A 25151-nucleotide genomic window follows, 5' to 3' on the forward strand; every position below is an offset into this window, starting at 1 on the left:
AAGGTATAACTTTCCAGTTATAAAATAAATAAGTCATGGGATGTAGTGTACAGTATGGTGACTATAGTTCAATCGTACTGTATTGCATGTTTGAAAGTTACTGAGTGTAGATCTTAAAGTTCTCATCACAAGAAAAAAAAAACTTTTATAACTATGAATGTGATGGATACTAACTAGACTTATTTCAACAACCACATTCTTTATATAAGTATGCATAGTGGTGGATTCATTCCAATTTGAAGTTACTGTGCCACTTTTTGTACTTTCAAAGTATACAGAATGTAAAAGATTTAGGCAAGCAAATATAGGCCTTTAATTGTAATATGTGTGACTATTAATCAAAATTAGACTAAGGTTAAAAAAAAATGAAAAGACTAAACCTTATCATATCTACTTATGATATTTCCAAAGAAATTATAGAGTAACTTTAAGACTTAGTTAAGTATTTAGTGTATTTATATTCATTTTATTTCACTTTGATTTGAAAAGTCTATCATGTGAGAATGGAGGCTTTTAGTCGAATGAAATGTCATGCAAGGACATGTCTATTTTGGACCTTTTGTACTGAAAATATCTTAAAACTCTATGGGCTTGTCAGGAGGAAAATAGCTACAATATTAACATTTTCTATTACATCTGACATTGTAAAAGCTCTGAATTGCCATGTTTACTATTGATAAGATATTTTGTGAGAAAACAAAATAACTTATAAAAGCCAATTATATGAATGGTGTCTACTATATGAAATATTGATGATATAAATTAAACATGCACCATATTTTTAGCATATTTTAACTTGTGCAGCTTTATTTTTTGCAAGTTGATAATACTATAGGCAGTTTTAGAGACATAATTATCAGCTTTATTGAGGTATAACCTTGTCTCGTTATTTTTGGCCATGCCACATGGCTTGCATGATCTCAGTCCCCCGACCAGAGATTGAACCTGGGCTATGGCAGTGAAAGCCCAGAATCCTAACCAACAGGTGACCAGGGAACTCCCTACATTTTGTTTTTAAACTCACACAGTGTTACTGTACTTTTTGGACTATATGTGAAATATCCCACTTAGGGAATTGCACTATTCACAGAGAGAGAAAATTTAGATCCAAACAATTAGGTCTGATTTGAATTATTCAAAACATACAAATCCATATCTAAATGGAAATGACTTAAGCTTCCTTTCTAGGAGTTTTAATACTCTAAAAGCAAATGCCCACACTCTAAGATGATTAATCTGTATGGTGTGTTTCCTTTCAGAAACAGTTCAGTTAAAAGAAAACGAACAGATATATTATCAACAAATAATTTTTTTTTTTCACACACACACTGTATTTTATTTTTACAAGAGATAAATAGACTGACACCAAGCATTGTACATGGATGACCACAACAAAAGCAACAATGATTGCAATTACCAAACATGAAACACACTCATACTATGTCATAATATTGACATTCAGTCCAGTAATCCTCCACTGTAACAGCTCCTTTACTTTGCAGTGAAAATTGATTTGTATATTCTTTGCCTCTGAGTCCTTGTGGGATTTTTTCTTTTTTTTTAAATTCAGACTGAAAGTCACAAAAATTATACTCATCCTCATCAGTTCACTCAGTCCCATGTAATTAATTGTTTTTTTTCATCTTGATCTTTTGTTAGCACTTTTATGAGTTCATTAGTGTTTCATCAGAGTTCTGAAAATGCTTATTCATTCAGTTCAGCAGTACAGTTACCAGAAACCTGTACTTGTCAGAGTCTTTTCCATGAATTTCTTGAAGATGAAAGCCTTTTATAGGAACATATTTGCAAAATCATCAGAGTACACCCAGAACTGTCTGTAAATGACAAAAGACTTAAAAATGACCACGGTAAAAGATTTCATGAAAGTTCATAATAATGCAGTTGACAAGAAAATTAGTTATTTCTGAGATATACATTTTAAAGTAATAACTAGGATTATTACTTATAACATTATACCAGAACATATAAGATTTTTAGAAATTTCATGTAATGTCTGAAACATTTATATTCACATATTTCCATACATATTTCCATACAAATACAAATATAAGATTTTTAGAAATTTCATGTAATGTCTGAAACATTTATATTAACATATTTCCATACAAATACAAATATAAGATTTTTAGAAATTTCATGTAATGTCTGAAACATTTATATTAACATATTTCCATACAAATAACCCAATGAAAGTTTAGTATTACTTGTTTTGTTTGTTTTTTTATACTGCAGGTTCTTATTAGGCATCAATTTTATACACATCAGTGTATACATGTCAATCCCAATCGCCCAATTCAGCACACCGCCATCCCCACCTCACCGCAGTTTTCCCCCCTTGGTGTCCATATGTCCATTCTCTACATCTCAACAAATAATTTTTAATTATTCAAAGTCTACCATGTTTCTATCAAGATTTCTGGAGTTTTCATGTTGGATGCATATCTATAATCTTCCTACTCTGGACCCAAAGATACACTTATTGAAATACTGACAGCACAGAAAGTGCACAATTAAAATACTACCATCAAGGAACTGGTGGTAGTATGATGGCTGAAACAGTAAAAACTACAAGTGAAATATTTTATTATACATTATTACATTCACAATGTATAAAATACCACCAGAAGATTTACCACTCAGGTTCTATGCTTCTGAAAGTTTAGTAACAACTGAAATACCCACAAGGTAGTCTTCTCTGCCATTTCTAGTTCAGGTGCATTTTATTGTGTTATATGGTACCAAATTCATCCCTGTTACTGTTCATGTGGACTTAGATTGCAGGAACTCATTGTTAGAAATTCTGTGTTACTACTTAATATACAGTTAGGCTAGTGAGAGTTACAATTTTAATGAACAAGACACGTTATTTAAAACAAGTTAGAATTTAAAATTAGGTGAACTAAAGAGCATCCACTTATTTAATAAACATTTAATATCTTTCATCTCTATAATATTTACTCACATACTAGTGAATAGTGCACTGTAAACCTTAGATATCTATAGCATTACCCACAATACTTGTTTTTCATCATAATATTATAGCTATTACCTAGTGTTATATAATGATAGTTTTGAATGTTTTAAATTCATGGAAAAGAGCTAAAGTGTAAGAGACAAACAAAGGAAAAGAAAAAAAAAACTATTTTGTGACAATAAAATGCTTGGAGAAAAGTAGAGAATAAAATTTTAAATTCATGGATAATGCAAAGAAGCAGATCATTTTGAAGAAATTCAAGGGAATCCTTTAAGTGCAATGATGTTCCATGCTCAGTACACAGGGTGTAAGCCACAGAGCACTTGTTAGGACTGATGAGGTCTGGCCTTTCGAAGCATTTAATATCAGAGTGAGAACACTGCTGTTAGCTTTTAAAAAGACGATGAAGTTGTAAAATTTCATTGTTGTTAGTACACTTTCTCTCAAAAAAATATGGAACAAAACATTTGTTCAGAAAGCATACAAAATTACTACCTAGACTGTCTACATATATCCAAATGTCTACCAGTTACATCTTTTTGGGGGGCTTTTATAATTTTAACTTTTTGTTTTTATACTTTTAAATCAGGCTTAATTCTTGACAGTAGTACTTGAATTGACAAGATGTACAATGTCTGAAAAACGAGATTACCTTATTTGTGTTATTGCTTTTATTCTAGGTAAGTATAAAAGACAATATAGAATCCTTCAGCTCTAGTGATTGACAGATTAGTTAAGGTATGTGTTTCAGAGTGTCGAAGAGGGATCATCATTTGTTTCTATAAAGGTAAGCATGTCATTTAACTCGGTCAGTAAACAAGCAGATTTTAAGTGAGTTACCCAAATTGTCCAACTTTAGTAGGTAAAAAATTGTAGAGCTTGTGGATCCATCATGAAGACCGCTGAAAACTGAATTGCTCATGTCATGGTTCAGCTTGGCAGCTGAATGGAGAAATACTTGTAGTTACAATTGTTTCAGAGAGAAAAAGGTTCATTTACTTCTTGCAGAGAATGACAATCTTTGTTGTATATTTTCACTTTCCAACTTCCTTTTAGAACACTAAGTCCTTCAGATACAAAAATGAAAGGACACTGAATCAAAAAAATTAATGAGAATGAACAATTAAATCTATCAGTGAGATGTTATGGGCTGCTTTATATAGGAATAAAGGGAGTCATGTGCTTTCAAATTCCTTCATAGTTAAAAATTTCTACTCAGGTCTCAGTTCTGAGTTACTGTGGGCAATAATTTATGTCTTTTTAACTTAATGAATATAGGGCTGAACGTGTAGCCAATTAAATAATGAAGGGATTAACCTAGTAAAGGAAACAAATACCTTTTTTTTCAGAGCTGGAAATTGACTAATGGTTTCTTTCTAATTTTTATCTTATGAAAATATTTGCGAAGATCAAATTATCAAACAAATGTAATGTTCATTTTAAATCCTGTACTAAAATAGTAGTCTTTATATGACACATAATTAGCCAAGGGCACTATAAAGAAGCAATTTTTTCTAACATTTTATATGGCACATAGTATAATGAAACTTGAACATATTCCATGAAAGAAATTGTCTCTGTTTTTCATATGTATTAATGCATAAGCTAAAGGAAAATAAAGTTTGTTTTGTATTGATATCCTTTACTCTCTTCTTTTTGACACCATTACATTCGGGGCAGCCCTAAGTACATTATTCTGCAGAAGGATTAATTTTATATCTTTGGGTCAATAGGAAGCTTTCTGGTTCAAATGTTTATTTCACAGTTACTTTATTCAAGACAGGCAATGCATTCTGTGATGCCCATAACAGTGGAAACTGGAGAGAGTGTTAGAGAAAAAAAAAAAAATTGCAAAAGTGAAAGTGGCTTATCTCTAAACTAATAATTATGCAATTAATCACATTAAGGCATTGTCACTACTTTAGGAATTGGTAGCACTGTTTCAGCTTAGAAGACAGGTTAGTATAATTCTTTATAACTGTTGGTATTAAAATCAGTGCTGGCTAGCAAAAAACAGTAACTTATGCTAAAAATTAATTCTTAACTTTGGGTTTAGGGTAATGTATGTATTAAGACCCAGTGTACTGGACTTGTGAGTCTCTAAGTGTATTGTCTTATTTACAGTAGTTTCCCCACTCTCTCTCACAGTGAAAAGCACATAACACATGCTAAATGTCTATTAGTTTGAATAAGTAGAATATTAGACAACAAGAAGTTAATCAAAATTTTCAATAATCTGTTATTTAAAAAAATGATTGTATGGGTCACAATATTATTGCCTGATCAAACAGACAATACATAATGGAAGATGAAAGAAAATTGAACTTTTAATGGTTTCTTTAAAAAAATTATTCATCAGAGGTCACATGGGAACATTAAAATAAATATTGTCACTATGGGAATAATTAAATAATAATAATTAAATAACTGAATAATTTAAATAAAATAAATGCTATAAAGGTGCTTAGCTACTATTGCACATGGGATAATCTATCATTTGGATAAAATTTCTTCTCATCATTCATAACTCTGTTTAATTCCAAAATGAGAGTTAACACAAAATATGCCCATTTGGCAAAAACAGGCCATTAACAAATCTTCTAATTACTATTCCTAGAATGCTTTAAAAAAATAAACCACCTCTGGCATTTCCCTTGACTACAGGTAATCACATTAATCCATAATTAATCCATAATGTTTTACACTTCATCCACTCGTGTTAATGAAACTCATATGCAATGTAAAAATTTATATATATGAATATGGCAAAATGTTTCATTATTTGTTTTGATCTCTGTTTAAAAATTGTTGTGGGTATCTAACACAATCACAATTGAAACATCTTTCTAAGTTAATATAGCAATACACTTTCACACACATGGAATTATTTGCCTCCTCTTAATCCTTCCAAAAGTATCTAATTATAGTATTAGATTTTTTCCTACCAATTTAATGCACGGGTTTCCCTTTCATCTTTACCTCTAAGATTCACATTGTGAGACTATGATATATATTGCAATAGATAATACAGCAAATTCTATAAAGATACCATATTAAAGTAATTTTATATAATCAAAATTAAAACCTATTTGTTATAATTTAAAAAAACAATTTTAAATTTAGTCAAAAACATTTGACACTTTTTACGTGAAAAAATAAAATGATCCCTACATGTACACTGAGAAATTGAAAATTCAGTGATTTCCAAATGCTGGGACCAGCTATATAAGGAAAATCTGGGAAAATTGTAAAAATTTAACTCCTGGATTTAGTATATTGAAGTGGATCAGGGAGTCTACAAGGTTTAATGATTCTGAAATGTTCCATTTCCCAAACAGCTTTTTAAATTATTGTGCTATTTATTCTTATATTTCCTTCAAATTAAAATGCTATATATAATTTTAAAATACTTCATTAAATTTCTTCAAATTTGTTTTCATGTACATTTGTGTTGTTGATGTTATTGTAAATATTATCTTTACCAAAGAAAGAATATGATTGTAACAGATTTTTGTTAATTTTTTAATTAAATTCTTAAATATTTTATATTGAGGTATAGTTGCTTTACAATGTTGTGTTAGTTTCAGGTGTACAACAAAGAGGTTCAGTTTATATATATGTAATTATATATAATATTATTATATATAATTATATATATATTATATATATATATAATTCAGATTCTTTTCCCATTTAGGTTGTAACAGAATATTGAGTAGAGTTCCCTGTGCTATACACTAGGTCCTTGTTGATTATCTATTTTGTACATAGTAGTGTGTATATATCAAGCCCAAGCTCCTAATTTATTCCTCCCCTCCCACTTTCTCCTTTGGTAACTATAAGTTTCTTTTCAAAGTTTGTGAGTCTGTTTCTGTTTGTAAACAAGTTCATTTGTATCATCGTTTTAGATTACACATATAAGTGATATCATATGATATTTGTCTTTCTCTGTCTGACTTACTTCACTTAGTATGATAATTTCATGGTGCATCCATGTTGCTGCAAATGGCATTATTTCATTCTATTTTATGGCTGAGTAATAGTCCATTGTGTGCATGTACCACATGTTCTTTATCCATTTCTCTGATGATGGATATTTAGGTTGCCTTCATGTCTCAGCTATTGTAAAGAGTGCTGCAGTGAACATTGAGGTGCATGTATCTTTTTGAACTATGTGGGGTTTTTTTCCACATATATGCCTAGGAATGAGATTCTTGGATCATATAGTAGCTCTATTTTAAGTTTTTTAAGGAACATCCATAATGTTATCCATAGTGGCTGTACCAATTAACATTCCCACCAAAGTGTAAGGAGGGTTCCCTTTTTTCCACACCCTCTCCAGCATTTATTATTTGTAGACTTTTTGATGATGGCCATTCTGACTGGTGTGATGTGATACCTCATTGTAGTTTTGATGTGCATTTCTCTAATAATTAGTGACATTGAACATTTTTACATATGACTGTTAGCCATCTGTATGTATTCTTTGGAGAAATGTCTATTTAGATCTTCCACCCATTTTTTGATTGGGTTGTTTATTTATTTATGTTTGATATTGAGCTGCATGAGCTGTTTGTTAGTTTTGGAGATTAATCCCTCATCAGTAGCTTCATTTGCTAATATTTTCTCCTATCTGTGAGTTGTCTTTTCATTTTGTTTATGGTTTCATTTGCTGTGCAAAAGCTTTTAAGTTTCATTAGGTCCCATTGGTTTATTTTTGTTTTTATTGCCATTACTCTAGGAGGTGGATCCAAAAAGGTCTTGTGATTTATGTCAAAGTGTGTTCTGCCTATGTTTTTCTCTAACAGTTTTATAGTATCCAGTCTTACATTTAGGTCTTTAATCCATTTTGAGTTTACTTTTTTGTATGGTGTTAGGTAGTGTTCTAATTTAATTCTTTTACATGTAGCTGTCCAGTTTTCCCAGCACTTATTGAAGAGATTGTCTTTTCTCCATTGTATATCTTTGCCTCCTTTGTCCTATATTAGTTGACCATAGGTGTGTGGGTTTGTCTCTGGGTTTTCTATCCTGTTCCATTGATCTATATTTCTGGTTTTGTACCAGTACCATACTGCCTTGATTACTGTAGCTTTGTAGTATACTTTGAAGTCAGGGAGCATGATTCTTCCAGCTCCATTTTTCTCTCTCAAGATGCTTTTGCTATTTGAGGCCTTTTGTGTTTACATACAAATTTAAAAATTTTTTGTGTTACTTCTGTGAAAAATGTCATTGGTGTTTTATAGAGCTTGCACTGAATCTGTAGATTGCCTTGGGGAGTATAGTCATTTTGACAATATTGATTCTTCCAATCCAGGAACATGGTATATCTTTCCATCTGTTTGTGTTATCTTTGATTTCTTTCATCAGTGTTTATATTTTTCAGATTACACACCTTTTACTTCCTTAGGTAGGTTTATTCCTAGATATTTTATTCTTTTGGTTGCAATGGTAAATGGAATTGTTTCCCTAATTTCTCTTTCTGATTTTTGTAGTTAGTGTGTAGAAATGAAAGAGATTTCTGTGTATTAATTTTGTATCCTGCAACCTTATCGAATTCAGTGATGAGCTCTAGTAGTTTTCTGGTACCATCCTTAGGATTTTTCTATGTACAGTAACATGTCATCTGCAAACAGTGACAGTTTTTACTTTTTCTTTTGCAATTTGCATTTCTTTTATTTCTTTTTCTTCTCTGATTGCTGTGGCTAGGACTTCCAAAACTATATTGAATAAAAGTGGCAAGACTGGACATTCTTGTGTTGGTCCTGATCTTAGAGGAAATGCTTTCAGCTCTTCACCATTTAGTGTGATGCTAGCTGTGGGTTTGTCATATATGACCTTTATTATGTTGAGGCAGCTTCCATGTATGTCCACTTTATGGAGAGTTTTATTATAAATGAGTGTTGAATTTTGTCAAAAGCTTTTTCTGCATCTATTGAGATGATCATATGGTTTTTACTCTTCAGTTTGTTAATGTGGTGTACCCCACTGATTGATTTGCTGATATTGAAAAATCCTTGCATCCCTCGGATATATCCCACTTGATCATGGTGTGTGATCCTTTTAATGTATTGTTAGATTCGGTTCACTAGTATTTTGTTGAGGATTTTTGCATCTCTGTTCATCAGTGATATTGGTAATTTTCTTTTTTTTTGTGGTATCTTTGTCTGTTTTTTGTAACAGGGTGATGGGGTCCACATAGAATGAGTTTGAGAGTGTTCCTTCATCTGCAATTTCTTGGAATAGTTTGAGAATGAATGGTGTTAACTCTTCTCTAAATGTGTGATAGAATTCACCTGTGAAGCCATCTGGTCCTGGTCTTTGTTTTCTTGGAAGTTTTTAAATCACAGTTTCAATTTCAATACTTGTTATTGGTCTGTTCATATTTTCTATTTTTTTCCTGTTTCAGTCTTGGAAGATTGTACCTTTCTAAGATTTTGTCCATTTCTTCTATGTTGTCCATTTTATTGGCATATAGTTGCTTGTAGTACTCTCTTATGATCCTTTGTATTTCTGTAGTGTCAGTTGTAACTTCTCCTTTTTCGTTTGTAATTTTATTGATTTGAGCCCTCTCTTTTTTTTCCTTGATGAGTCTTGTTAAAGATATATAAATTTTGCTAATCTTTTCAAAAAGCCAGATTTTAGTTTCATTGACCATTTCTAGTGTTTTTTTTTAATCTGTATTTCATTTATTTCTGTTTGATTTTTATGGATTCTTTCCTTCTACTAACTTTGGGTTTTGTTTGTTCCTCTTTCTCTAGTTGCTTTTGGTGTAAGTTTAAATTGTTTATTTGAGATTTCTGCTGTTTCCTGAGGAAAGATTTTATTGCTATAAACTTCCCTCTTAAAATTTATTTTGCTGTGCCCCAAAGATTTTTGATCATTGTGCTTTCATTTTCATTTGTCTCTAGGTATTTTTTGGTTTTCTTTTTGAATTCTTCAGTGATCCATTTGTTGCTTTGTAGCATATTGTTTAGCCTCCATGTGTTTGTTTTACAGTGTTTTCTTGTAGTTTATTTCTAATCTCTTAGTGTTTTGGTGGGAAAAGATGCTTGATATGATTTCAATTTTCTTAAATTTACTGAGGTTTGCTTTGTGGGTCAGCATGTGATCTATCCTGGAGAATGTTCCATGTGCACTTGAGAAGTATGTGCATTCTGCTGCTTTTGAATGTAATGCTGTATAAATATCAATTAATTCTATCTGGTCTAAGGTGTCATTTAAGGTCTGTGTTTCCTTATTGATTTTCTTTCTGGATGATCTGTCCATTGATGTAAGTAAGGTGTTTAAGTCCTCCACTAATATCGTGTTGCTGTCAATTTCTCCTTTTATGGCTGTTAGAATGTGCCTTATATATTGAGGTGGTCCTATATTGGGTGCATATATATTTACATTTGTTATATCTTTTTCTTGGATTGATCCCTTGATGATTATGTTGTGTCCTTCTTTGTCTCTTGTAACAGTCTTTATTTTAAATTCTATTTTGTCTGATATGAGTATTGCTACTCCAGCTTTCTTTTCATTTCCATTTCCATGGAATACCTTTTTCCATGGCCTCACTTTCAGTCTGCATGTGTCCCTAGATCTGAAGTGGATCTCTTGTAGACAGCATAAATATGGCTCTGGTTTTTGTATCCATGCAGTCAGTCTGTCTTTTGGTTGGAGCATTTCATCCATTTACATTTAAGGTAATCAGCAATATGTACATTCTTATTGCCATTTGGTTAATTACTTAGGATTTGTTTTTGTAGGTCTTTTTTTCTTCCTTTCTGTTTTTTTTTTCTCTTCTCTTCTGATTTGATGACTAACTCTAGGGTTGTGTTTGGATTCTATTTTTCTTTTTTGTGTGTGTATCGAATTTTGGTTTGCAGTTACAATGAGGTTTTGGTATAGCACTCTATATATGTATACAAGATTGTTTTAAGTTGCTGATCTGTTAATTTCAGATGTCTTTCCAATAGCCTGCATTTGTACTCTCTTATTCTCAGAGTTGAGCTCAAGTCCTTCTACTCCAACATGTTGTCTCCTCCCTAGATTTTTTTTTTTATCAATCAGCACTGATTTGATCAAATATTCCTGCAAAGTATGAACTCTGGGCCCTCACATAGGTAGAAATAATAATGCCTCTCTCTTGGTAAAATAAACACTGAATGACTCATGTGAGATTCTACTCATCACCAGTGAAAATATTTCAATATCCAATTGCTTTGTTTACTAAATTGTAAAAAATAAAGATATTACTCCTTCATATACCTGTTTTTACATATACACAAATGGGCCTAGATTGTACTCTCCCTAGAAATGTTTTCTATCCAAACCACAAAAAAAACAGCTGTTAAGGAATGGTGTCTGCTGGACGCAGTTGAGTAGGTCAATATATTCTGTCTTGATGTCATCACATTTGCTGCCTTTTAAAGAAAATTTATTCATAAGTTAATAAATGATTGGTTAATAAAAGAATTTGAGATAAGTGTATATATAGAGATTAGAGGGAAATGAGTCATTGTTATAAATAGTTTGGTTGTATAGTGTAATAAGGAGAACTCTGTTATTGAAGTCAATGATGTGGCTTAGGACCAATCTGCTTCTGTGAACTTGGGAAAGCTATTTAATCTTTTGTAGCCTAGTTTCCTACAACTGCACAATCTGGATCTTAATAATTTCCTTAAGGGAAATTAAGTGAGACTTACATGAAAAACACACAGAGTTATCCAAAATGGGTCCTGTCTTTTGACCATAATCATCACATCATATAACAAGCATTGGTGTCAACTGCACCAAAGAAAAATTCTTCAAACCTAACCCAAGAGAAAAGGCATGTTGTAGCTCAATATGGATGTTTCTTGTAATATATGTTTGCTGCACATCATCAATGTCAATGTTTTATTAAGTATATGCCTTAATATTTTATAATTATAATTGTGTCATCAGTGAGGAGAATTTAGAATTATGTTTTCATATCTTTACCAAATATTTCCAAGCATAATATTTGCCTAATGGATATAAAATTATCTAATACTGTTGGCAATAATGTACCATTTCACTTCTCATCATGCATTAAGATGGTTTTAAATAAAGATATCTTGAGTTATAATGCATTCAATATAGATATATTTAGAATTTATAATTTTTCCTTCAGAGAAAAATCCAGATTGGTGTATATTTTGACATTGGATTGCTACATATTTATTTTAGATTGTAACTTAATGTGTTGCAGTATCTGTTAAACAAATCTAGTTGAAATCAAATGTTTCATGTTATTTCCAAGAAACAATGTTTTTAAACTCATAAGTAATGTCAGAACTGATTTGATTATGATATGTCACAATTAAAAAGAAGTAGATTGATAGAGAATTATACTTCTGCTTTGAATCAAATACGAGATTTGACTCATTCTCTTTCCTAACAATATTTTATCCCTTCTTCTCTGTCATTGCAATTGAGATATTCAACTTAGTATGTTATCAGAAAGACTCCAAACTAATTCTTCAGACCATTGCCATTGAGGAAATATTAAAATGTAAAATAAAGGTTATTATTGTGACTAAGAGGAGTTCTGAACACTGTTAGCCATTTGGGTTTAATATTGTTAAATGAGGTCACATTACTGCTGTAACAGTTGGCTGCTGGAATATCTCATCTGGAATATTATAACAAGATGTGCTTTGAACAGTCTGTTGGAAAACGATAGCCTGATATAGCTCATTTAAGGTTCAGTGTGATCACTTTAGTTTGCCTCCTTTATATTATTTACTTCTGCAAGGGTAGCAATGAAAGCTATGCATCACACCCTTATCAGTCGCTGGCACCCTGACTCAGTCAGGGTTTTGATTAGTCCCCCAAAATAGTAAGTTTTACTGAAAGATATCATGATTACCAACAAAAGGAATCAGGATGGAAAATAAAGTTGGAATAAATTGCTCAAATACAGAATGGAAATATAAAGCCTATTAATTAAGTTACGTTTCAGAGTCTGTTAAGCATTGGTCACTGAAGAACTGGGTATGTTGTATTTACAGTTTTAGTGTCCATTCTCAAGGCTTATGTGTATCTAAATCTAACATTTGGATGTATCATTACTTTTAAAATTACAAAGGGTTTTTTACTATAAAAATGTATTTTCTGGTTTTGTAATTACATATTTTTATTTTACCATTTCATTTAGAATAAAAATAGTAAATAATTTTAAATTTTATTTCTTTAAATTTGTATATCAGTTTTTTTTCAGAATAAAATATATTTTTCAGAATAAAATATATTGTATAGAAATTACAGATTTTTACAGATTTCTGTGCAGTACTAATTAGGAAAGATATAAAAATTTCAGTATCACTTAATTATGACAATACAATGGATTTATTTATTTTTTTTAACATCAGTACTATAAATTTCATAAACAGAATCTTTTCATTGAAAAGTTACATGTAATTTCAGTGACTCATATCTACTTAAGATTTATATTCTACTACCTCTTCCAGGTTACTCTACATAAAATCCTGCATATAATAGTAGTGGGCAAATTACCCTTTCCAGAAATCGAATGCATACTGTATTTCTACTTTCAGGGATGAACAAAATCTATGCATTAATAATGTATGTTATTTTACTGAAATTTTAAGAAGTTATTCTTTTTTTGGTGTTTTATCATTCCCCAAATTGCAGTGAAGATGTTTGGTTTGAGATTAATAATATCCCTTGCATTTTAAGACTGATTTAAAACTTCCTAGTGTGAAATATTCATATTTTGTTGATACATCCCTGAAAGAAAACCAATCTGCAAAAATGAACCAAATTAATCATGTCTCACTCATTGAATCTGACTTGAAACTATTCATTCAGTAGTATTTGTTGAGTGTCCACTATGTTCCAATCATGCTTAACACTGAAGATTCCAGATAAGGAGAAACGAAAACAGTTCTTTTTTCTTAGGGATCTTTGTGCTATTAGTAAAGAAGACTGTGGTAAGAATAGCACACTGAGGAATCGGTGATTGAAGACTGAGTAAACTGAAGAAAGGAAAGCAAGAATATAATTTGGTGAGGTAGTATTACAAAATATTTTAAAACCTTTCTGAAGAAATGATGCTTGAGCTGATATCTAAAGGAAGAACAGCATTTAACTGGGTGAAGTGTCAAAGGGCAATGTGCAATGGGAAGCATTACAGAGGGAAAAATTGGTAAGGACAAAAATCCTGTTGGTGTGAGGAAGCATGGTACCCTTGAGCTACTGAAAGGAACCTGCATGCCCTGGGAGGAGAGAAAATGGAGGGAGAACTCTTACACAACTCTTTCAAAAATGTGGTCATAAAGCTGAGATGAAAAATGAGATGACTCTGGACAAGAACTTGTAATCACGTGTCTGGAGGTATAGTTTTACTTTTATGTTCCTCAAAAAATTGAAGAAACATGAACATATTTGAAGGTCAGTGGGACAGATAGTGTAGAAAGACTCTTGGAATGTATAGGACAAATATGATTGATAATATAAATTTTCCAGGAAGAAGAAAGAATAGAATCCAAAGAGCAGATGGAAGGACATAACATTAGATAGGGAAAGGACCTATTCCTCTTTCATAACAGCAGGGAAGATGGCCTACTGGTGTCATTTCTATAGTTCTTTCATGACAGTGAGCACCAAGGCTAATGGCTTGAGGTCCTGGCTCACCTGTCCTGGGGTGACATCAGTCTAGCCCCTGAAATCTGCTCACCTGAACTGGATGTTGGTAAACAAAGAGATTGCTATTTCATGATTTGTTTGGATATTTTCTATAGAGATAAGTGTTTTTGTTCTTATAAATTATATCTCTCTCTAATTCCTAATTATGTCTAGCTTTTCATGGAAGGATATTCACAAGGAATTAAAACTAATAAGATGCAACAATAAAATACTCTGTGTTTAAAAAAAGAAAATATCTATTTGTAAAAAAGCCAATTCCTCCTTGAACTAAAAATTTTAGTCACATCTCTTCTTTCTTCTTGGAGTTATTAAATATCAGAGGTAATGAGCAGTGCTGCTCTGTGGCAGTTTTGATTTATGCTAAGGTACTAAATATTATGTTTCTTCAGGGAATGTCACTGAAATATAGTGCTGCTTGAAATGCATATGTAAAAATAGATTTAACTCTATATATTTTTGGTAAAAGTTCAAGGTGTAATTGGAGATTATAGTTAAGAATGACACAAACATGATCAGAAACTATTTAAATTAGAGGACAACAACTTTTTAAATAACATTTTCAAAGTCAAAGCTTTTAGTAATTGCAGATAGTTATGATATTGATCATTATATAACTTATCCTCTAATAATAGTGAAATAAAATTCATAATAAAATTCAGAATATATTTGTTCCTTAGTAAAGTAAAATGGCTTTAATTCTAAATTAGTGTTTTTTCAGAAAATATTATTTTCTCTTTGAAACTATCAGTATAGCTTAGGAGTTATTTCATTTCTCCATTATACAAGCATCATTATACAAACTGCCAAATTTTACAGAAGCCAGAAATACAAGTTTTATGCACTTTTTGCAATACATTTCTAAAACTTTGACAGAGAACGTCACATATTGAGCAACTCTAACACAAAGACTCTAATTCTTTCCAGGACTTTAATTGGGAGGTGTAATTAAGACCAGTTAAAATATTGCTTTTAAAATGACATGTTTTACTATGTCTTCCTGAATTAATTGATACCCTGCAGCCTGACCTTTTAGAAGAAGATTGGCTTCCTGTAATACTCTATTGAATCAAGTTCTTGCCCAATACTTAGACAACTGACCCTGGTCAACCGCAAGACTTGGATCCCAGCTCCTCAATCACATTATGTTACTTCCCCAGCAATGACTGCTGATGTAGTGACTCTTCAAATGGCTTACTATATCCTATAGCTGTACAAAAGTGTTTGTATTTCAGGCCCTCCGTCATGCTAAAGTAAGACTGAGTACTACCCTCCAACCACAAAAACTAAGCTGGCTGTGAGTTACAGTGTGGCATACCAATTCATGATCACACCAAGGCAGGGGCAAGGGCTTCCCTAGATGTGTAGCTTAAAACCTCCTCAGCTACTTGAGTCTGATATCCAGCCCTTCTGGTTGCTGTGAGCCACCCCAGGGTGGAATAGCCACTGGGTGGAGGGATCACATACCTGTTCCTCATCCTGTTTCCCCAGTAAATAGTGCCCCAGCAGATCTTCTATATGCGCTGCCTCCCCATGTGCCTCATACGATTAATAGTCTCCATTAGTCATCTTTCAATTCACCAAGATATATTAATATGCTCTATGAATGAAAATATAAAAAGGGTCAAAACAGTACAGTTATGCTGAAAGGTGAAGGTCACCTCCTATTGAAAATGTAAGAAAGTTTGTTTTCTTACACTGATAAGTCCAAACATGACTTTATCAGAGACCTACAATTCTAACCAAGGGTTTATGTATATGCTTTCAGAAAAAAGACATGAAACACGTGTTCCGATGAAAAGACTGCACAATAGACAATGTCAAGAAATACTTAAATGGTGTTCTTGTCCTCATCTCTGCTTATACAAACCAGATAATTCCCCTTCTCTGGAAGTGTTAAACAGGAAGTATGAGTTGCAATCATTCAATCATACAGCAATTAATAAAATATCATCAATTTGCTGTCCTCTCTCCCTTGCCTGTCTTTATATAGAAGCTTGGAAATGCAAATTCTTTCTTTCCTTATCTCCTTTCCAGTTAACTGTGGCCTAAGAAACAATTATTGTCAACAAGATATTTCAGGACATCTGAGGATCCTCAAGATGATTTCACATTCTCGTTTAAAGAAACATGCCACCACTCCATTCTTACCAATTTATTCTGATCCTTAGATGAATGTATTGTCTGCAGCTGGACAAGATCATGTTATCACAAAGGAAATTACTGATTCTAACTTTGTTGAACTAGAGAACTAATTGAAATGTTTGCTTTCTTTTGAATTTCTTGTACAAGTGGGGATGTTACTCCTATATTTTTAAGTCATTATTGGTTGTATTTTCTATCTCTTGCTGTGGAACTATGTCCTGATTTGTACAATTATAGATGTTAAATTTTGCACTTTTTTGATTATCTTTGAACTGGATAAATGGCTTAATATTTGTTCTTGACAATTTATGTTTTATCCCTTTGTCAGCTTCTTTCATGGCACACATATTTTACTGTTGGATTGTTAGGATGTCCACTAAAGTCTTTAAAATTCATTTTTGAAATTAATGTTTATGATATATGCTTATACACAGTTTAACAAACATACACACATATATATAATAAAATATGTATAAGTTTTACTCTGAAATTTAACAAAAAAAACAAATTGTCAAGTTTTAAACACTTTGACAAAAAGTAATATTAGAAAACAAAATCATTTGTATGTTAAAAGAGGTTAAGAATATAATGGAAATTACTTTGCAACTGCTAGTTAGAGCTTTTATAACAGTACCCCAATTATATGGAGCACTTATATAAGCTGTTTTTTTGTAGTGGGCTTACAGAATATCTCAGGCAATTGCTAGTTTTCCAAGCAGTCTATTTTCCTCACTCTATATATGAATTTATAAAGAATTGATATGTCAACATTTTCATACTTTTATTGGCTTTAAAGTTCGGCTGTGCTCAGCAGCGATTGAAATAGTGCTAAACTGAGCTGTCATATGAATTGTAAGGCATTTGATATTCACACAAGAAATGTATCTTGAAAAATATAAGTATTAAGTCATGCTTTTTTTCCTATTTGTGTAGAAGCAAACAGAAACCTTATTAATGAAATTATTCAGAATGTGATATTGTACTAGTAGACTTTTTCAAGGACTAAAATCACAGTAGTCCCCAAAGACAAATTTCTGTGTGAGAAAATATAACAATAACCCAAACTCACTACTAATTTGACAAATATTTACTGAGCTCCAAATATGTATCAAGTACTGTGTCTCCCTTCAAAACCTCTATTGTCTTCTGGAAGATAGGCAAAAAGAAATAAGCCATTGTATACTCTTTAGAAGTAGAGATGATGTTTTGGGAACACATAAAAGGGATACTGAATCCAGTTTTGGAAATGGAAGCTAGCAGAAGTAGGAGATAAGTGGATGAAAAGGAGAGAAAAGGACGAATAGACACTGTCGTGAGGAAACAAAAAGGTATAATACATTCTAGCAACTGTACTGTATTTAATTGAATATATTACCTCACCAAAGGGAGATGGTGACAGATGAAGAAAGGGTCAGGAACAATTCATAAAAGGCTTTGTATATTATACTAAGAGATTGGGCTATGCCTATAGGGAACTAGAGGACTATAAAAATGTTTTAAGATGAAGAATGAGAGGATCCCGTTTATATTCTTAAATACCACTTTGATCACAGTATAAAGCTTAGATTTTAGGTGGTGTGGGATTAGGAGAGAATAGACTAGTAGCACCAGTCAACAGACTGTTACATTGATTCCAGTGATAGACAGTTGTCACCTAAATTAAATGAGTATCAACATAAAGATTTGTGAATGGATTTGCAAGCTAAAAAAGAAAGCAAAATACCTGAAGACTTTTATTTTCTTTGTTATATAAAGCACAAATTTAGTATGGTGAGAGATAATAGATTAGATAGACTGAAAAATAGAAGTATGGGAGAATGGAGAGATAATTGAGTAGTCTGGAGTGTTCTACCTCCTATCATAAAATGTGATTTTCAGATGGGATTTTCCAGTACCCTTGCCCCTAAATGCTAACTGATATTAAATAGTCATTGTTTTTGTTTTTGTTTGTTTGTTTGTTTTAAACATATGTCAATTTGGAGACACATTTGGTGTCATTTAGCCTTTCATGTACATTTTCTCATTTAATGTTCTTAGTAATTCTGTATTATTATTATTATATGTTTCAGGTGTACAACATTGTAGTTCAACATCTGTGTACAGTACAGAGTGATCACTACCACAAGTCTAGTTACCATCTATAACCATACTGCTGACTCCTTTCACCCATTTCACACTCCCCCAGCCCTCTTTTCCTTCTGGTAACCACTAATATGCTCTCTGTATCTATGGATTTTTTGCTTTATTTTATTTATTTGTTAACAACTCTGTGTATTAAGAGTTATTCTTTAACTAAAGCAGAGAAGTCTTGCCCAAGTCTGTATATATAAGTGTCAGAGGAGAAACTTACATGCAATTTTCTGATTCTAAATCATTTGTGTTTATAAAAACTTTGTAGTTGCTAAAGTAAAAGTTTTCTCTTCCTTTTGAACTCTCTCTCTCACACACACACACACACACGCACACGCACACACACACACACAAGCTAAGATCCATGACAAGATACAATAAAAATATAACAATTCTATTTACACCTGATCTGGGAGAACTCATTTTCATTCTTATCAATATATTTCATTGGATAATATGTCAAAGAATTTTTCATTAAATGAGAAATGTGTGTGGGAACCTCTAAAATGCAAACATAAAACAAAAATCTGGAAATTTCTGTAGTAAGTTAGACAGCAGTATATGGTTCATAATATTTTTAAATGAATTACAGCAAATCAATGTTGTTATAACTCCATTCAGGTATCGATGTTGGATGTTATACACTTAATTTTCAAAAATGTTACCAAAATCGTCGATTATGATTTGGAATAACAAAAAGGTGAATTATGAGACTGCTTTCTTTTCTATAAAATGATCAACAATTTACTTAACATTCATTCTTTAATTAAATGTGCACTGAATGTGGAAGACAAGTTTGCTATACAAGAGAAGGCTTCTGCTTTTCTTTACAATATAGAAAGATGTATGAGCAATTTCACACATGCTGAAAGTAACTCATACTAGGTGGTGGTGTTGGGGAAGGGATTAGACAGAAGTTGAGAGGTTTCATTACCAATGCCCAGGGACTGGGTGGTTAAAAACAAGCAAAAACCAGGCAAAGGATGCCTCCCTTACTAGCATAATTTTGATCACCCAGGTTCACATGCTAATGACTAGGTCATTAGCAGTGATTAACCATCTGACTTACCCAGCACGTAAGTTCAATTTTGATTCTTGTGCTGTTAGTGTTTGAGAACATTAGAAAGGAAACAGGTGGAAAGAAACAGTCATAGAAGGTGAATCACATCTTGACAATATTGTAATTTTATAATCCTAAATTCAGGCAACAGCTCTAAGATGGCATTTAAAATCTTTCCTCTCTATATTCCTACTTGATATCATTTGTAGTTAAGATAATTAAACTTTCTAGAAAAGAAAATTCTTGAGATTTGTTTGGATTTAGAGTGGACCTGTGACCTTCAGATCTGGTGACGGCTGGTGTTAAGCAAACATGAAGTTGCTATGCTGACTCTAACATGGTGCCAAAAACACTTTATCTACTAGGTTCCAAGAGTATTTGGTATATCTGGCACTAATTTGCTAAAGCATCTCTTTATGTTTCAACCAAATCACAGTTTTCCATAGTCATAGCATTAGAGGGAACTTAGAATTCATAAAATAAAATCTTATTACAGTGTAGATGGCTGATTCATAAAATTCCTTAAATATATTCACCTGGTGTCTGAACAGCTGTAGCCAAAAGGACTTTCACAAAATTATTTTCTTAATTGTGAAATATTTCTAGTGACTAGAAAAATGATTCTTGCACAGAGCCAGTATTTCTCTTTCTAGTTTCCAAAAATTTATCTTGAGTCTTTTTTTATATCTACCTAAAATATTAGCATATACAGACATTAAATTTTCTCTTTTCTCTATGGAAATAGGGGAAAGGGAAAAAATATTTAATTTTAGGAGTAGAGAATACATTTGAAGTAGATATACTAATTATATCCATGAGTCCACTCTCCCTGCATAAAAAAGTGAGAAAAGTGTAACTCAAAGTACTAGAAAGTGAAAATCATTTTAAAAAGTACACTCATTTATCTATTTATTTATATTTTTGAGCACTTAATGTTTTTACAGGTGAATAAATGATGAGAATATTAATTTTTCTGCATGAAACCGATCTATATTTATTAAAATAGTTAAATATTGAAGAACCCCTAAATTCACTCTCTCCAAAGTCCTATAATCCCTTATCGATGTATGGAGGTTTTCAATTTCAAAAAAAGTACCTCTTATGAGATGCTTTTTAAAGCACAATTTAAAGAACTTTAAGAAAATTTGATATATGATCATTTGTTCAAAAATTGATTAAATATTTGTTTCTTGCTCTATTTGGCCATGTGATACCCAGACAAAAGATAGATCTTGCCTAGAAAAGTTAAGTCTTGTGTCAAAGATTTAAGAAAACGTAATGAACTGTCACTATATGTGTAAGTAAAGTGGTTACAATCTTACTGTCTGCTTAGGAAGTGATAGACACTCTAAATGTTTTACAAATATTTACTCAATTATTCCTCAAAACAAATTTAGGAGATAGGTAATCATAGTATCATTATTTTATAGATAGAAACTAAGAGACAGAAAAATTAAATAACTTGCTCAAGATCACACAGAAAGAACATAATAGAATGAGGCTTTGAACACCAGATGAATAATTGAAGACTCCAGGGCCTAATCTATTAACACTATGCTTGAAATGATACAGGTAAACATCAGATACCTACAAACACAAACAGAAGGATGCTTTCATAAAGGATACTTTATATACTGGAAATCAGAGATTTTTCTTGAGGACTGTGATAAATGAGTTGTGGTTAAAAGGACAATTAAGTAAAAATGAAATGGAGAAAGACATTACAGACCAAGGGACATTGTGATGCAGGTCATCGGGTCTTGAAAGAACTTAGAATATAATATTGCTATTAATACTACAAAGCAGGGACAAATAAATGATAAGTTTCAGAAATGAATACTGTATTACATACTTGAACATTGCTAAGAGTAGGTTATAGATATTCTCACCATACACACATATAAAAAAGTAGTTATGTGAAGTGATGAATGTGCTAAATAACATTATTGTGGTAATCATTAAGAAATATATATGTGTTTCAAATCATTAAGTTGTACACCTAAAACCTACATAATGTTATATGTCAATTGCATCTCAATAAGGCTGGAAAAAAATGGGAAAAAAGGCAAAAAGTTCTCAGCTGAATGTACTCCACTCTGCACTATGTCAATTATTTTATTTATTAGCATTTATCTAACAAAAATTTATAAATAAGATTCTATACCCACTCTAATGAGTATGTTTATAAATATATCAAATTCAGAGGTCTTCTTAGTTTAATACAATAAAGAATGATACTCATATAACAGGCATGATTCACAACCTAGAGCCTAGAGTACTTACCTCATTTTTAAAAAACATCTAGAGTATTTCGAGTTTTCCTTTCAAGAATTCAAAAATTTACATACAAATTTTGGTGTGACCCTTTGAATTTATGTCACTAAACAGAAAATATTATGAATAAAGATCAATTTATATGTTATATATTTATATTATAAATGCATATTCAAACAGAATAAAAATAATAAAATTCAATAAAACCTCCTCAGGTAAAATATGAGTTACTTTATTTCCATTATAAATGGTGTTTGGAACTGTGAAAACTACTGTAGTGAATAACCTGTCATGTAGTTATAAGAGATTTTGCATACTGAAACCTCTTTTATAAATGACTTTGCATCTAAAACTGTATAGGTACTCATCTTTTGGCTTTACATTCATTCCTATAAAATAAATATTTGAAAATATAGCTGTTCAATTCTTGAAAATTATTTTTCTTTAATTTAAAATTGCTGCAATGTCATCAACTGATTATAAAAGGGTAAATGATAAAATATATTGAATTAAGTGTAAAATTTGTGGGCTAATATTTGATTCTAGATCATTTAGTACACACACACACACACAAACACAACTTCAGTTCAAAGAGAACAGGATTTTTTTTTTTTAAATAATTTTTGTTTGTGTTCTCATTCCTTGGATTGTTGCTATAGCTTCCCTAGCTAACTAAATATTCTTTAAAACTGGATCATTGATTCCCTGAGATCAGTGCCATTTGTTTTACCTTTATCTTACTCTTTTACCAAGTAAACATACAAGTTTACTTGATTTTTTAGATCTTTCAGTTTATGGCTTGTATATGAGGCTATTTTTCTCTTGCTTAACTAATGAATGATGAACTATCTGCTGAATCAGAATCTTTTTACACTGATACATGAATGAAAAGGCATGTGCATTACCACTTATACATAAGAATATCATATGTCTGCTGAGATTTTGAGCAATATATGACAGCTTTCTTTAAGGAAATATCTATACATAAAACTTATTTATGAATTTAGAATAATATATCTGAAAAAAGTTATTTATCTTTGAACTCTGCAAGACAGCATTTTAAGATATATACTATAAGATTTATCTTGTTGAAATAGTAATGAAGAGGGGAGAGGATCAATATAATTAGATAACTGTACCCAAAATGGAAAAATGATAAAAGAAGGTATCTTGGAACATCAAGGAAGAAAAAGGAACAATGAAAATAGAAGAAATATGAGTACATACAATGTTATCCTTTTCCTTATGAACTTATAAAGCATATTTAATAATTAAAACAAAAATTATACCACCATCAAGACAATAATACTTAGAAGTGTGGAAGAAAAAAATCTAAATGAAACTGAGTTTTCCACACATCACACAAAGTGGCAAAATATTTATGTAAATTGAAATACCCAGAGCAACCACTATAGAAATATACTCAAAATCACAATAAATAAATGAAGACAGAATCCTGAAAAAAAAAAAAGTTCAAGTAACCCTCATGAAAACAAAGCAAAAGAAATAATTATACATACCAGAGAAAACACATAGAAAACAAATAAAAATGGCAGACTTAAGCAATAACACACCAATATTTATTTTAAATGTAATTGGTCATTAAAATACACCAGTCAAGAGATAGATTAGCAGAGTGGATTAAAAAGTTCAATCCAGCTTGCTACTTATAAGAATCTATGCTTAAATTCAATGGCATACATAGCTTAAAAGTAAAAGGACAGAAAAAGATATAGCATGCAAATATTAAGCATAAAAAGCAAAAGTGACTATATTAATAACTAATAAAATAGACTTTATAACAAAGAAAATTACTACAGACAAAGAGGGACATACATAATGATAAAAGAAAGGATCAATCCATCAAAAATTCAAAGCAATCCTAAATATGTACATATCAAAAAACAGGTCCCCAAAACTTTTGAAGCAAAAATTGATAGAACTGAAAGGAGAAATAGACAAATCCATAATTACTGCAGGGGACGTCAACAACCCCTTGTTTGCAACTGATAAAGCTACTAGACAGAAAATCAGGAAACATTTGGAAGAGTTGAACAATGTAACAAACCAACAGGATCTAATTTGTTATATATAAAACACTCCACACAATAACAGCAGAACACACATTTTTTTGAAGTGCTAATGTGTTATAGATTGAATTGTGTCCCTCCAAAAAAAGATATGTCGAAGTCTTAACCCACAGCACCTCAGAATGTGATCTTATTAAGTAATAGGGTCATTGCAGATTCAATTACTTAAGATAAAGTCAAACTGGAGTAGGATGGGCCCCTAATTCAGTATGACTGGTATCCTTATAAGAAGAGTCAAAACAGACAGAAACGCAGAGAGAACACCATGTGAAGATGGAGAAGTGGAGTGATGCATCTAGAAGCCAAACTAGGTCAAAGATTGACAACAAACCACCAGAAACTAGAAAGATATAAGGAAGGATTTCCATACAATGTTTCAGAAGGAACATGACACTGTTAAATATGTTGTTGGAATTCTAGTCTCTAGAACTGTGAGATAATAATAATTCTGCTATTTTAAGCCAACCAATTTGTGGGACTTTGTTATGGCAGTCCTAGGAAGTTAATTCATCATGGAAGATTCAACAAGAAAGACCATATCCTAGACCCTAAATCAAACTTCATAAAACAAATTTAAAAGAATTTACATCAGGGCTTCCCTGGTGGCGCAGTTGTTGGGAGTCCGCCTGCCAATGCGGGGGATGCGGGTTCGTGCCCCGGTCCGGGAGGATCCCACGTGCCGCGGAGTGGCTAGGCCCATGAACCACAACTACTGAGCCTGCGCGTCTGGAGCCTGTGCTCCGCAACGGGAGAGGCCGCGACGGTGAGAGGCTCGCGCACCGCGATG

The 25151-nt window shown here is 31.8% G+C and overlaps 1 long non-coding RNA gene across 1 annotated transcript in view; it reads right to left on the minus strand.

The window, feature by feature from the left end:
• Positions 1–1306: 1306 nt before the first annotated feature.
• Positions 1307–25151, minus strand: part of LOC309647945 — a 1188245-nt gene continuing 1164400 nt past the window's right edge. The window contains exon 2 of the long non-coding RNA XR_014256403.1: positions 1307–1552. This is a non-coding gene — a long non-coding RNA (uncharacterized lncRNA). The remainder of the gene's footprint in view (positions 1553–25151) is intronic.

Source organism: Balaenoptera physalus (assembly GCF_965194825.1).
Source record: "Balaenoptera physalus genome assembly, chromosome: 18".
Lineage (NCBI taxonomy): Eukaryota > Metazoa > Chordata > Mammalia > Artiodactyla > Balaenopteridae > Balaenoptera > Balaenoptera physalus.